At 40.7% G+C, this 16,299-nt stretch overlaps 1 protein-coding gene across 1 annotated transcript in view; it reads left to right on the top strand.

Annotated features, from left to right (window-relative positions):
- CELF2 (CUGBP Elav-like family member 2) overlaps positions 1-16,299 on the top strand; it is an 854,288-nt gene that overhangs the window by 215,270 nt on the left and 622,719 nt on the right. The window lies entirely within an intron of this gene.

Below are 16,299 nucleotides of genomic sequence, written 5' to 3'. Positions count from 1 at the left end.
GAGCTTGCCTCTTGTGCAGACTTACAGTGTTGGAAGAGCAGCTGCCGGAAACTTGAAAGCTGAATGATACCTAGAATTTTTTGTCTTAAACTGTTTTAAATTCTTAGTCTTCAAAATATATACTTGTTTGATCCTAGTCAAACCATTGCCAACTCCTTTAAGAACAAGGTAGAGGTGGTTTTCTATGAAACTGCTGATTCTGTTTCCCTGACTGTATTATGAAGAGAACAAGACCAAAACAGAAAATGGTGTCGTAGGAAGGAGGAAGGCACATTTTCTTCTTACTTGGCCCTGGCACCTGGGGACAAGTCCAGGCTGTTCCTCTAGTGGGTCTCAGTGGAAGCTGCCCTCCACCTGCTCCCTGCAGGGTGCTTGTGTGGTGGTTTCGACCTCTCACTTGGATCTGTCTGTTGGACCCTCACAAGGGTTGGGAGTTCCTCATAGGATGAGGTACTCTAGATTCCCTCTTGACAGATGGGATTTTCTTTTTTGAGACCAAGTCTCGCTCAGTAAAAATACAAAAGCTGGAGTGCCATGGTGCGATCTCAGCCCACTGCAACCTCCACCTCCTGGGTTCAAGTGATTCTGCCTCAGCCTCCTGCGTAGCTGGGACTACGCCCAGCTAATTTTTGTAATTTTAGTAGAGACAGTTTCACCACATTGGCCAGGATGGTCTCGATCTCTTGACCTCATCATCCAACCGCCTCGGCCTACCAAAGTGCTGGGATTACAGGCGTGAGACACTGCGCCCGACCAGGATTTTCTTTTTGTTATTTCAGATACATCTCTCCTTCCCCCTTCCTCTCTGGGTGTTTTTTCAGCCATGCATATGTACTTACACATTTTATAACATTTTATAGCGTGAACTCAAGTGTGCATTTGTATGCGTTCAGATATCCTGACAACTTTCTACTTTAGAATTTTCACACATACTTTATACTTGCTTGTCATATACATGCTTTAAACTCCCAAATGTAAATCTCCAACACAGCATTCTCTCCTCCATTTTATATGCATATAGGTGAATACAAAAGTAAAGTGATATATCCAGACAATAGAATGTTTTTCAGCACTAAAAAGAAGTGTGCTATCAAGCCAGGAAAAGACAGGGAGGAAGCTTAGATGCATGTTGCTGAAAGAAGCATGAAAAGGCTACATTCTGAAGGAGTCCACTACTCCACCATTCCAGTAAAGGAAAAAGGAAAAAGCCAGGGGCTAGGAAGGAGGGAGGGATGAGTGGGCAGGGCACAGGGTTTTTAGGGCGGTGAGACTCTTCTGCATGGTACGGTAATGGTGGATATAGGTTATTAGGCGTTTGTCAAACCCATGGAATGTCCAACACCAAGAGCAAGCCTCATGTAAACTGGACGCCGGGTGATAACGACATGTTGATGTACGTCTGTCGGCTGTAACAGATGGACCACTGTGATGGGGATGCTGATAGTTGGGGAGCCTGGTGTGTGGAGGCACCAGGGGTCTAAGGAAACTGTACTTTCCACTCAATTTTTCTGTGAACCTGAACTGGTCTAAAGAATAATATTTGGGTGTTAAACATGAAAAAAAAAAAAAGAAAAGAAAGAGAAAATGAGAAAGAAAAAATAGAAAAGAGAGAGAGAGGTACAGTAAGAGAGAAAGAAAGGAAAGAAAGGAAAGGAAGGAGGGAGGAAGGGAGGGAAGAAGGAAGCAAGGAAGGAAGGGAGGAAGGGAGGAAAAAAGAAAAGAAAGAAAAGTAGCTCGTGAGGGTGGTTTATTCACTTGGCTTTGATTTTCTGCTTTTTGTCGTACCTGGGTTATAAATGTTTCTGTGTTTCTCTTTGCACTTTTTTTCTTCTGGATTTAGTTTACTGTTGAATCTGATCCATTACTCTTTGGATGACATTTACATAAGAGCCCACCTGTTGTTGTATATCAGCATTCCTGGATGATGGTTTGGTTGTACATTTCTATGTTATGATGGCTTTTGTTCTATTGCTAGGTGTTTTATTGTGTTTCCTCTGAAACATTGGCTTCTTTGTAAAAAGCATTTTAAATAACAGTTATTAGGAGACTGTGCAGAAATTGAATTCTATGAGTATATTTTGAGAATGGAAGAAGTCATCTGTGTATGAACTCATCACTCCTGGATTGACAAAATGGCCCAGCAAGCCCCCAGTGCCACCCTCACAGCCCACAGCAAGACCCTGTGAAAAGAGATCACACTTGCTTTCTCTTTTCTCTTATTTCAGGTATCAAAATAGCACCCAAATTTAAGAGAATAATTAATTTGCTCTCTTAAATAATTTAACACAAGACATTTTCCCTATCATAGTATTTTAATATCCAGGGTCAAAGAAGACATATGCACAGCATAAAGGCAGCCAGAAGATACACAGAAAATGATCAGCCCTTTTCAAGTCATCTTCACAGAAGGTCTATTCAAAAGTTATTTTTCTCCTTCTCTTAGGTTTTTAAGTGTCATTGCAATTGAATGTTGAGCACTGCAAAATCCAGGGCATTGTTACAGATAAAGAACTATTAATAGCGATTTCATTCATTGCAGCTTTTAATTCATTTTGGTTTTGTTGATTTTCATGCTTGTGTTTTCCATTCTTTTCAGTACAGTGCATCGTTCTGCTTCTTTTCAATGTTTTAATCCAGTTACCGGACGCATAAACATGTATTTGCCACATCTACAATAGGTGCACTGAGCTGTGAGTAGAAGTGATTTCTGATTACAGACAGCCTAATTTTCAAGGGACAAGAGGAATAACATGCAGTGAACTGAATAAAAGAATAATGGAAAATACCTTGTTAGGTGACATATGGCACAGATTTAGAACACAGATGGGAAAGAAAAAGTTACTTAAGCCTAAAACATGTAGGCATTGCATGGATAGCAGTTGTAATGTAGATCATATATGATAGACTTGGTGATAAAAGAAAAAATATAATTTCATTGCCCAGGAGTGTTCATTAATATTAGGATTGGCCTCTCTAACTGAGAAGGTGACAAAAAGCAATTTAGATTCTTTAAAATCCTAGAGTTTTGTCAATAGGCCCAAAGGCAAAAGTTATCAGGCAAGAGTCTCACTCTTACTCAGGCTGGAATGTGGTGATGTGATCTCGGCTCCCTGCAGCCTCCGCCTCCCAGGTTCAAGCAATTCTGCCTCAGCCTCCTGAGTAGCTGGGACTACAGGAACACACCATCACCCTCAGCTGATTTTTCTATTCTTAGTAGAGATGAGGTTTCACCATGTTGGCCAGGATGGTCTTAACCTCTTGACCTCATGCCTCAGCCTCCTGAGTAGCTGGGACTACAGGTGCATGCCACCACCCCCAGCTAATTTTTGTATTTTTAGTAGAGATGGGGTTTCACCATGTTGACCAGGATGGTGTCAAACTCATGATCTCAAGTGATCCGCCTACCTCGGCCTCCCAAAGTCCTGGGATTATAGGCATGAGCCCATGCCCAGCTGATCTCTGGATTTTCTGTTTCTTCTCTTTCTTCCTCCTTATTAGTTCTCTTTCATTCCAATCCTTTTCAGAATTTCCACCTTTAGAGCCTCCTACTCCCCCCTACAAAAAAGAAAAATCACACATACTTCCTGTATCTCTAAGTATGATTAATAACACTTTGAGGAATTACCTGTGTTACAACCTTTACATATCACGGGAATTCATACCTTGGGTTGAAGCGATGAAGCATTGATGATGGAGGATGGTGGCTGTTTCAGTAGGCGTCAACAGATGGGCAAACATTCTAGGGAGTAATAGGACCTTCCCAAATCCTCTAGAATCATTATCAGATTGCACCACAAATTGCATTGTTCCTCTATCAGTGTGGAAGTTGACCTATGATTATCTAACTGTAGTCAGAGCCTGAACAAAGTGAGTTTGGAAACCAGATACTGCTATTTTAAGTCTGGCCTTCTTAGCAGACATTTGAGCAATGACTGTGGGGGTCAGGATATGGAAAACTATTTCCATTCCCAGAAGGAATGTAAAACAAAGTTTAAAAAGTAATGAATGATGAGCCAGGCATGGTGGTCATGCCTGTAATCCCAGCACTTTGAGAGGCCAAGGCAGGTAGATAGCTAGAGTCCAGAATTTAAGACCAGCCTAGCCAACATAGTGTGACCCCCATCTCTATAAAACATAAACAAAATCAGCTAAGCACAAGGCATATGCCTGTGATCCCACCTACTCAGGATGCTGAAGTTACAGGATCACTTCAGCCCTGGAGGTTGAGCCTGCAGTGAGCCGAGATTCCATGACTGCACTCCAGCCTGGGTGACAGAGCAAGACCCTGTCTCATAACATAACATAACATAACATAACATAACATAACATAACATAACATAACATAATATAACATACATAAATAAAGTTAACAGCAACAAGAGCTTTGCCAGATTAGGCCAGCTCCCATCCCAAGAATAGAACATCCTATTTTGAAGCACCTAAATCTGAGAAACAGGTGCATAGTCAACAAGGGCTTTAGGAAACCCTGCAGGTACTGGAAGCCAGTTCATTGAGCCTTTAAGCACTGAGAGTTAAGACTTCCCATATCTCAGTGGCTTCTCTTTGGTTAGAGCAAAACCAACAAAGACAAGGCTAAGTACAAACAAGTACCAGAGACCAAAATATCCATTTCTTAGGCAAAATGAAGGGTTTTAAAAGAGTTGTCAGGGCAAGTTAAGTGCAATGGTAAGAAAGCAGGTAAACTCTATGCTTATTCTGTGCATGGTGTGGTTTTGACGATCCTTTAGGAACGAGGAGATCAGAAGTATGTAGAGCAGCTCAAATGTTGGTCCTTCTCTTCTCAGAGGCCAAAGGAAACTACACTGTCATCTGCTTTCTAGTGGTTTTATCAGCATCGTTCAGCTGTACTTAGTGACACAGCTTTACTCATTTCTTTCAGTTCTTTAGGCAAACATTAAATCATAAAAGTTTCCACAGTACTTAAGAGACATTTAGCTGCCAAATGATGTATCAAATGTGCGATTTAAAGACTGAAATTCAAAGTTTAATGTCACTTTTATCATTCCATTTTATTATATATGATAAAATACAGAGCCGTAACTTACAACGACAATGGCAATCATGTACCACAGAGTCTGTAGATTCACTTCTAATTCTATCAGAATGTTTTTTTAGACAGATTGCAAAGTCCATACACAACTAACACACAGGGCTTTTGACTTAGGTTTCAAAGTTTTTATATGATGTCCCAGAGGCCAAGCCCTAAAAAGAACAGGAGATGTTCTTTTGAATCTCATCTTAATATGAGGCTGATTTTATAGCCCAGGACTCCTACTGGGAAACAAGTAGGAAACAACAACTGTGGGTTGGGACAAGCGTGAAATAGTCTGTTTTCTAAGTAGGACCACAGGCACTTTCATGAGCTAAATAAAGAGAAGAAACACACATAAGACTGCTAGTAAATGGAAACTGACATTTAGAAGGTGTATAATCTAGTTTGGTTTTCTGCATTGATCAAATTCACCAAATAATTATTTCCTAGTCCTCTTCTTTTACCTGAAGAGTCGAGAGAAAGAGGCCAGTTCAAAATGGTCATGGTGGTCTGGGAGTGGCTTACCCTCCTTGGTCTTTCACTGAGGGCAATCACAACTATGCAAACCATAGCTAATTTTTCAGGACCCTGCTGCTTAACATGGCAGGACATTTTATTTACAATTCAATAGTGTCAACATCGTGGTAATAATGTGAGATGATTTCATTGTTGGCAAATAGATACTTTCAATTGGTTGATAAAATTGGGAGAGTGTTGATAGGATTGCAGATTACCTGGGGAAAACGTTTAAAATTATCACCTTGAAAGTCTAAACTAGGTAGCTTTAACTGGAAACTTAATTGCTAAAATCATTAATTTTGTGTAGATTTGGGGGGTGGGGGTGGGTTGCAACCTCTTGTTAACTTGTTCCTTTTCCAGTCAAGCTAGGCAAAGTCCCCATTATGCTGGCAGAGTTTGTGATCACCGCATCATGAGATCTTCCCTTCTGGAGCAGTGATATAGTTTGGTTCTGTTTCCCCACCCAAATCTCACCTTAAGTTGTAATAATCCCTACGTGTCAAGGGTGGGACCAAGTAGAGATAATTGAATCATAGGGTAGTTTTCCCTGTGTTCTCCTTGTGATAGTGAGTTCTCACAAGATCTTGCGATTTTATAAAGGGCTCCCCTCTTCACCTGGCTTTTGCTTTCTCTCACCTGCGCCATACAAGTCAGGCCAGTTTCACCTTCCACCATGATTGTTAAGTTTTCTGAGGCCTCCCTAGCTATGTGGAACCATGAGTCAATTCAACCTCTTTTCTTTATAAATTACCCAGTCTCTGATTTGTCTTCTTAGCAGCAGGAAAACAGACTGATACAAGCAACAAGGTAGATTTGTGCTATGACAGGCTTATTCCACTATACTGGGATATCTGGTCCCATGCCCAGTCTTGTCTTCTTATAAGTGGAACTCTGAGCCTGCCCTGATCCTACCTTCTTGATGAAGTCTCACATAGTGGTTTTCTTACCTAAATTCCTGATCTCTGGCCATTGTGTTTTCCTTAACTCTCATTTCAGGAACCGACAACACTTGTTCTTTACCTGTTTTGATTCTTTTTTTTTATGCCCATGAAAACACCCTACACTTAAACTGTGGGGCCACTTTATCATTTCAGTATTTCACCCAGGAGTCCCTTACAGAAGTGCTACACAGATAGGCACATGCAAAGGGCTGATATGGTGGACCTGAATTGTTTTTAATGGATGTCAGTTACCTCTGCCCAAATGAACTGCCATAGAAATAGTAAAGGTTAACTTTCCTCTACCTCAGATACGCTGCTGAAATTAGCAGAGCTTGCTTGAGAGATGAATTTGCCCTTTAAAAATTTATTTCCTCTTCCTGTAAATGGGAACCTGGGATCTCATAAAGCTGAGTTAAAATTATTAAATGCTATTGAACCAACCTAATGAAAATTTTAACCAAAAGTCATTGTAAATTAGGTATGTTCTGTACTGAGAACGCAAGCCTTTGAAAAGTAGATATTGTTCTTATGTAAACTCATGAATGGAGACTTCTTTGAATAAATTACTTCTTAATAACATCAGAGAGTCATTGGCTGGGTAAATATCTCCCTGGGGCACTCACTGAGATTCATGAATTTAAATGTTCAATAGAACTTCATATTTGTCACCTTTACTAACGAGTTTTTCTTTATGAAATCATTATTAGCATGAAAAACTTAAATTTTATATCTAATTTCTCAAATTAATGCTGTTTAAAAGACCTCAAGGGATTGAAAGTTTTCTTTCTGGGATGCAACATTTACATAATTTCTATTGCCCCAATGTTTACTCTCTCCTACCCACTGTCAATTTGCTACCTGAGGCACGAGAAAGAAAAACTATTGGAACAGCCAGAATGTCTGGGAATTTCTGCAAATAGGAACAGTGGATCTTCTCAAAAGAGCAGATAGCAAAATCATGTCTCTTGTTCTAACTTGCGATTCAAGCATACAAAGCCTTTACAGTTGTTCTTTCTAAAGTACAGACTCCCAGCAAGGGCTACTGCTGCTGCTACATTTATGATATTCATGAACAAGTTTATCACCATGGTTAAACAATTCCCTGAGTTACAAGAATCTGTTTTGTTAGAGTCGGTCTGGAGTTTTTATTTTCAGATTTAGGATTTTACCTGTACTTCTTTCATTTTTAACATGGCAGCAGATGGACTCAGCTCTCTCTTATCAAAGCAACAACAGTAGGTCCTGTAACTTCAACTTGAAACTATCAGTATATCTCACCTGGCAGAAGATACACTGATATAAGATAAAGCACTTGTTTATAAACAGATCTGGACTGCTTTTCCACATATGGGACAGGGAAGCAATGCCATGACATTTCCAAGATGTCAGTGCCTTGACCAGGGCAGAAAGAAAGATGCTAACAAATTAGAACCACTGCCCAGTGTTGCCCAGACCTTACCCAGCCTTCTCCAGTTTGTGTGGTTAACTAGACTCCCAAATTGACAGGAATCATTATGCCACAACAGAGTAAGCCAATTGAATAGCTGATGTATGTCCAGTACAGAGAAAGTTCTGATTACAAAAAGTTGGTACAACAGAGGGACCTCAACACATTACTCTTTGCTCACCAATTATTCATGGCATCTTTATCATATTTGTAGTGTTTAGCATCCCTAAGGATTGACTCACTACTTTAAACCAATCCATGCTGATACAATTGGTTGTAGGAAAATAAATGGCACTAGCCATTTTCTTTGGCTGGGCCCAGTGGCTCAGGCCTGTAATGCCAATACTCTGAGACAAGAGTGTCACTTGAAACCAGGAATTTGAGGCTAGCCTGAACAACAAAACTAAATCCTGTCTATACGAAAAAAAAAAAAATGATTAGTTGGGTATGGTGGTTCATGCCTGTAGTTCCAGCTACTTGGGAGGCTAAGGTAGCAGAATCACTTGATCCCAGGAGTTGAGGCTGCAGGGAGCTATGCTCACATCACTGCACCCCAGCCTGGGCAACAGAACAAGACCTATCTCTCTCTTAAAAAAAAAAAAAAAAAAGAGAGGGGGGCAAATTTAAATTTGAAAGAATAAAAAAACATGGTAAACATGGTACCATTTCTGAGTACCATAATTTTTGTTACCTTTTGTAATTAGTCCATGCTCACACTGCTATAAAAAACTAACTGAGACTGGGTAACTTATAAAGAAAAGAGGTTTGATTGACTCACAACTGCACGGCTTTAAAGAAAGCATGATAGGGATACCTCAGGAAACTTACAATCATGGCAAAGGGGGAAGCAAAAGTACTACACACATTTTAAACATCACATCTCATGAGGACTCACTGTCATGAGAACAGCAAGGGGGAAAATTTGTCCCCATGATCCAATCACCTCCCACCAGGTCCCTCCCCCAATACTGAGGATTGCAAATCAACTTGTGATTTGGGTAGGGACACAGAGCTAAACCGTATTACCTTTGCAGTATATCAGTTTAAAAGCACATTTAACAGCTGGGCATGGTAGCTCACACCTATAATCCCAGCACTTTGGCAGGCCAAGGAAGGTAGATCACCTGAGGTCAGGAGTAGGAGACCAGCCTGACCAACATGGTGAAACACTGTCTCTACTAAAAATACAAAATTAGCCAGGTATGGTGGCACATGCCTGTAATCCCAGCTATCTGGGATACTGAGGTGGGAGAATCACTTGAACCCAGGAGGCAGAGGTTGTGGTGAGCCAAGATTGTGCCATTGCACTTCAGCCTGGGCAACAAGAGTGAAACTCCATGTCAAAAAAAATAAAAGCACATTTAACAAAATCATAACATAAAAAATAAAAACTAATATTTGAATATACTTCATAGCACTGTGAAATACTTTCAATGTGCTGGCTAGAGACATGAACAATAATTACTCACTGAGAGTTTATGACAATACATTTACTCCTAAGCTAATACCAGAAAAGGCACTCAAATCACATGAACCAAAAGAGATTCACTGAAGAACTTGGATTAGCAAATAACTGAGAGTGTATACCAACCTCCTCAAACAGAGCCTTCTATTCAACCAAGGATTTTAAACAGAATTGAAAGTTCATTCCACATTATGTGACAAATTTATTAAAATATGTACATGTGAACAAAATTCTATATACATAACATGTTTGTACTGAATTTCAACAGAAATACCATAGAAAATATTTCATTCAACACGTATAGGTTGAGGACATTCCAAGCATAGGTCAAATCTACATGCAGAAACTCCAGTGGCAGGTTTCAGGCTATAACAGGATTGAGAATGAGGTTTAAACTGATTACTCTCTCTGTGGAACATAAGCTGTAATGTTCATATATGGGTGCTAGGAGCTACAGTCTTCAGTAATACTATGTTTCTGTTTGTATCATTCTTCCAAATTCTGACCTCCTATTCTTCATTGGCTTCCAAGACTATACAGGTTTCCTTTTTGCCAGAAGATGCTCTTCCTCACATTGGAAATTCCCAGAACTTTGCACTTTTCCCTTTGTGACTGGTTCATTACGATGCCTGAATTGCGGGTATCACCGTCTAGCATGATGTCATCCAGACTATAGCTCCCTTGTGTTGGAGGCCTGAGATTGCTTGAGCAAATCAAACATGTTTCCTAGTTTATCAGTCTACATGATTAAGATTATCTATATATCTTGGCTTGGCGCGGTGGCTCACGCCTATAATTCCAGCACTTTGGGAGGACAAGGCAGGCGGACCATGAGGTCAGGAGATCGAGACCATCCTGGCCATGGTGAAACCCCATCTAACATATGAAAAATTAGCTGGGTGTAGTGGTGCATGCCTATAGTCCCAGCTATTCAGGAGGCTGAGGCAGGGGAATCACTTGAATTCGAGAGACGGAGGTTGCAGTGAGCCAAGATCCTACATCTTACTAAGCATTATCAGGTATGTGTGTGTATGCACACACATAGATAAAAATAATACACTGTGTATGATATAGTGAGTTTCAAAAATAAAATTAGAAAATGAAGGCGAAAATGCCCACCTGCTCCCATCAAGCATCCCATCCATATACAATGGTTGACAGCAGTGCAGAACCAGAAGACAGAGCACCTGTATGCAAAATACCAGCTCATGGCTGGGCATAGTGGTATATGCCTATCATCTCAGCACTTTGAGAGGCCAAGGTGGGCAGATCACTTGAGGTCAGGAGTTTGACAACAGCCTGGCCATGATGTTGAAGCCCCATCTCTACTAAAAATATAAAAATTAGCCTACATGGTGGTGTACACCTGTGATCCCAGCTATTCAGGAGGCTGAGGCCTGAGAATCACTTGAACTAGGGAGGTGGAGGTTGCATTGAGTCAAGATGATGCCACTGTACTTCAGCATGGGTGACAGCAAGACTCTATCTCTAAAAACAAACATAAACAAACACCAGCTCAACCTCCTTCAAGCTATATGTCCTTGGGGAACTTGCTTATCTTTTATTGACTCAGTTTTGTTTTCAGAGAAATGGGAAATCACCGTATTCCTAGGATTATGATGATATTTAAGTAAGGTACATGTTTAAGGATTAGATAAAATATGTTTAAGATGCTTGGTATCATGATTAGCACATGTTGTTATGATATCCTGCTTAAGAAGGAGACAAAAAAAAAAAAAGTGGGTGTCCACCCGTAGCAAGCATCTGACCTGAGTTTAGCATACTTTGAGCATAAAGCCCTAGTATAGAAGATAATAAACGAGAAGATGGAGACATTAACAAGGCTAGGCATTGCCTGCATGGTAGTAGTTTTTTGCAGGACGTTTGCAATGGGACAGACTAGCAGAGAATTTGTGATGCATTACCAAAGCAGCTCTTGAATGACAAGCTTGTAAATTAGGAGAGCCACAGAAAACCCATCTCACAGAGTGGGCACTGAAGCTTTGCTTAAGGCCAACATACAAATTGGAAGCCGGACGGAGACCAGTCTGTGGGCATTGGTGATGTTAATTATCTTAGTCTGTTCAGGCTACTGTAAGAAAATACACTAGACTGTGGGGGTTCATAAACAACAGAAATTTATTTCTCACAGTTCTAGAGGCTGGGAAGTCTGTGATGAAGACACTAGCAGATGCAGCATTTGGTGATGAACCTCTTTCACATTGAGGACCACCGATCTGTAACTGCATCCTCACATGGCAAAAGGACGCAAGCTCTTCAGGTTTCTTTTATAAAAACATGAGTCTCATTCCTGAGGGCTTCACCCTCATGACCTCCTCGTCTCCCACAAGCCCTACCTCCAATAGCATCACTTTGGAGATTAGGTTTTTGGTTTTGTGTTTTGTTTTGTTTGAGACAGGGTCTTGCTCTGTTGCCCAGGCTGGAGTGTGATGGCATGATCTCAGATTTTGGCTCACTGCAGGCTCTACCACCTGGATTCAAGCAATTCTCCCACCTCAGCTCCCAAGTCGCTGGGATTGCAAGCATGTGCCACTATGCTCAGTTAATTTATGTATTTTTAGCAGAGATGGGATTTCACCATGTTTGACCAGGCTGGTCTCAAACTCCTGAACTTAGGTGGTTCTCCCACTTCAGCCTCCCAAAGAAGATTAAGTTTTAACATATAAATTGGGCAGTGGGGCCCAAACCTACAGACCTTAGCAGTTGGTGTGATAACATCGAGCCCTAGCTAAATAGCAGTCAGTTTACTTCATAGATCCTAAAACCCTGTCCAATACAACAGTAAATCTATGGTAGAATATTCAGTTTCACTGTACAATGGCTCCAGGAAAAGATCTGAAGCCAATGGAATTGATTAATTGAGCTCAAATTGGTGGACCAGTCCCATAAATCAGGTGGCTCCTATGACTTTATGCAGGTGAACTGACTTTGATCTGTGCTTTGATTCCTTCATTTGCAACAAGTAAATAACAAAACCAACATCTCTCAGGATGTGAGGAGGATTAATAAGAAAGTCAAAACCTATGAAAGTGCTTAGCAAAGTGTTTGATGTACATATGTCATGGTCTTTACTTTGCTCTTCCTGATTTCATCCACAAAATCACATACCCATTTGTTTTCAGAATAATCCATCCAAACCATGGAACAGCCACATTTTCAGTAACCTGCAGGTCTGGGTTGGGTGCATATTTAATAGCTTGTTTGTGCAACAAACACATTTTGGTCTCAACTACTTCCCAGCTGACTTCTGCTTTATTCTCTCTCACTTGACAGAAAAGTCAGCAAGGAAAGACTTCTTACAGCGGTCATCGATTGTTATCACGAACAAATCATGAAAGACAGTACAAAAATTAAAGAGCCATCTTTATATGCCAACACGAAAGGAAGGATGTCTAGCGGCAGCCCTTTCAACAACACCCACACACAGTCATCACCATCTTAATCATCACTCTTGATTATAAAATTCAGTAATGAATTCTGTCTTTGAAACTAGCTTGCAGTATGGATTTAGTTAAATATCTAATATATTCATAAATATGTACCTGTAATATATAATTATCATATATAATAGTAAATTAGTGTATATAAACTACTTGTATAATATATAGTAGCCATATAATATACTAGGATGTATTTATATAATATATATATTTAAATTTCCTCACAATAAAATACCTCAGCTTCCTCACAGAATTTTTTTGATAAACAAATATAATAGTAGATACAAAAGAGGCTTTGAAAAATGAAATATTTCCCCAATTCTGCTGTGCATTCATATCCCTATATATTTACACATACATACATATCAAATTTATGAAAGAAAGTAATACATGTTTTTAAGGACAACTCTAGGCTACTTTCCTTCTGATAGTAAAATAACAATCATGACAGTAATTATTCAATCAGGGTTTCAATGTAATCTGTGGGTCCCATAAGGACTTCTTTTCATATTTCCTTGGCCCGACAGTTGGTAGAGATGGGGTAATGTCAGTGGTGAACAATTCATATGCAGAGTTTGTCCTTATAGAGATACTTAGACAGCAAATTATTGCAAATTGTCTCAGCAGTGTATGGACAAGAACAGAGCAAATAAGCAATCATGAAAGCATTCCAGGAGGAAGTGACATTTGATCTGTCTGCATGGCGATTTGCAGTTATCTAGGTAGACAGTGCCGGGGAATGGGGAGGAGGTGGTGGGTAAAGGAGCACCTCCCAGACAGAGGGACCATCTCCCATCCACATCCTGGTTAGAGGAGGGGTTGCCTGACTGTAGATGGCTTATATGTTTGAGGAACTGGAAAACGACTGGAAAAGTGAGAGAGATCAAGATTGCCAGAGAAGCCTGGACTCTTCTGGGACCTTGTTGATCATTGTAAAGATATTGGTCTTTCAGAGCCATGAAACTACCTCTGGCTTTTCAGTTGGGGTGAAGAGATTTGTGTTTCCTAAATGATGTCTCTGGCAGGCTATTGTGAAGAGTAGAACGGCTTTGTCTTCGTTGCCAGATCTCACAGCCTTTTACCTCGTATCTTCAGGGAGACTGGTCTGGTTACATAGAAGCAGCAGAGACCTGGATACTGAAATGCTGATACTTCAGTATTTCCAGGAAAATCCTAGCCACTCTCTTAAGCTGAGACTATCACCCCAATTCGGTATCTGGAATTCTTAAACAACAGGTTTACCCCTTTGGATTTCAGCCTTGTCCTTGTTCAAATGCTAAAAGCATGCTGAGAAGTAACACAGAAATGCTGTGTGTCCACTGCACCTGGATATGGATAAATCATTGAATGGTTGCATGGGAAGAGGTTTTATTTGGGAAGAGGCAGAATAAGACACCCAATATAGGAAGGCTGATCAAGTAAATGAGCAGCCCCAGGGAAGAGGGAAAAGAAGAAAGGGAGGCCAAGACTGAGCTCACAGACTCTGCAATTCATTCCAGTCACTTCCTTTTGGGAGAATTGTTTGCATGCGGCCTCTGAAGGAGTGAAGGATGCGCCATCCCAAAATACACCAGATTGTTATACTGATTATTTTCAGTTGACCACATTCTGGTAATTGTCATTTTAAAAGGGGTGGGCTGACCTGTCTCTTCCTGTATGCAGCATAGCATAAAGATTCCTCTGGGAGGGAACCGGTACCTGTACCAAGGTGAGAAAACAGCTGTTATCACTGGAGACCGGGCATTGGGGCCTGCAGTGGACCTGAATAAATAGACTTCTCGAAGTAACCCTTACTTCCATTACTTTTATACTCCCTCCTCCCGTATACCTCCTGGTGACTCCTATAGAAATTGACTGCCCATCGCTCCATGTTCTTTGTCCTGTAATTTCTTCTGAAACTGATCATTCTTTGCCTAAAAAGTATAAAAGAAACTTCTTTCGGCCACTTCTTCAGATCTTTCTCTCTCTTTAGAAGATCCCTATGTATGTGTAAAGCTAAGACAATGTATGTGCTTCTCTCTTGCTAATCAGCCTAAGATTTTGGTTTCTAGATTCAGCCTAAGAGCCCATATAAGAGTTTAAGGGGGATTGGAGGTGATCTCTGACTCTCCTATACCTCCACCTACCAAGTTCTGGCTTTATCTTTTATTCTGCTGCACTTCAACTCAAGGATCCAACCTTGATAGCTCTCTGTGTCTCACTATAATAAACACAAACAATACAACTAAACTTAGATTTATCAGTGGCCCACAGGTATGGCGACTCACAAAAACTCAAGGCGGCATTTGCATTTCCACTGGAATAAAACATCGAACATGAAGGCCCAACCAGAGACAGTGCCAGGAGGCTGCAGGGAGCTGGGAGGGAGAGCATCTTGCCCAAGTCCTGAGCCTAGGCAGAGGCTAATGCACTTCCCAACCTGCTCAGAAGGATTAACCAGACAAAACCCAAACACAGAAAGAGATGCAAATATCCCCGGGAACTAGGACAAGTTATGAGCTCAGCTCCAAATGTCAATTACTGAAAGTCTCCAGAGCCTGGTTAAAAATAGATATGCAGGTTTCTTTGTTCACTTGCCAAAAAGGGTCATCCCATCACATCAGATTCCCATCACTCTCTTATCACCCAATAGCTGAGTTGTCAACCACTTGCAACTGTAAGTCTTGGTTACACTGCTGTCATAGGGTTCAAATTAGCACATGTCTTTTCAATTTTATCCAAATACCATGGGCTCCAGGTTTCACAGGAAGTGCCTGGAGAGGCTGATGAACATAATATGTATAAACATTATGATAACCAGGTTGCTGTTGTTGTTTTTCAAATGCCGCTACATGTTTATGCAAAGACAGAGAAAGGGTGGAAGCAGGGACCAGTGGCAAATTGTCCGTAGGCAAGATGGGTAACCAAGAGGCAGGGCAGGGTGAGGCTGGGGAGAACAATGTCCCATTTTCCATTTCTGCTGTCACCTCGCTTAGAGACAGTTAGAAAGTCCCTTGTGCTGCAGTTTTCCTCTTCCTTGTAGTTAGATAAATCCCTAGCTACCCACCTTTGCCCAAGAAATACTGTACAAATGAATTAGATTTAGTCTGAATGTCTCATGAACTTCTCCTGTGAGAAGTGCTTAAATTTGCAGTCAACTCCAAATTAGACTTGGTAATTGAAGGAGCAGCAGTACAGATATTCCCAAATAACAGACAATCTAAAAGTCATTTTGACTTGATTCTGGTATGCAGTGTTTGATTTTGGAGGGGAGCAGAGGATTTGCTTCCCTAATTAGTTTTAGCTTAAGCTGGTATTAAACTGATACTCTATTCCGTTCCATGAGCCCTGCCTGGCTTGAAACAAAAAGAGGAGGAACAGGAAGAAGAGGCCCAAAATGTAAATGTTACCACTAAAAATGGGGAGAAGGGGAA

Source organism: Saimiri boliviensis, chromosome 8 (genome assembly GCF_048565385.1).
Source record: "Saimiri boliviensis isolate mSaiBol1 chromosome 8, mSaiBol1.pri, whole genome shotgun sequence".
Lineage (NCBI taxonomy): Eukaryota > Metazoa > Chordata > Mammalia > Primates > Cebidae > Saimiri > Saimiri boliviensis.
The sequence above is the reverse complement of the archived record's forward strand: the minus strand, read 5'-3'. Positions and strand labels throughout refer to the sequence as shown.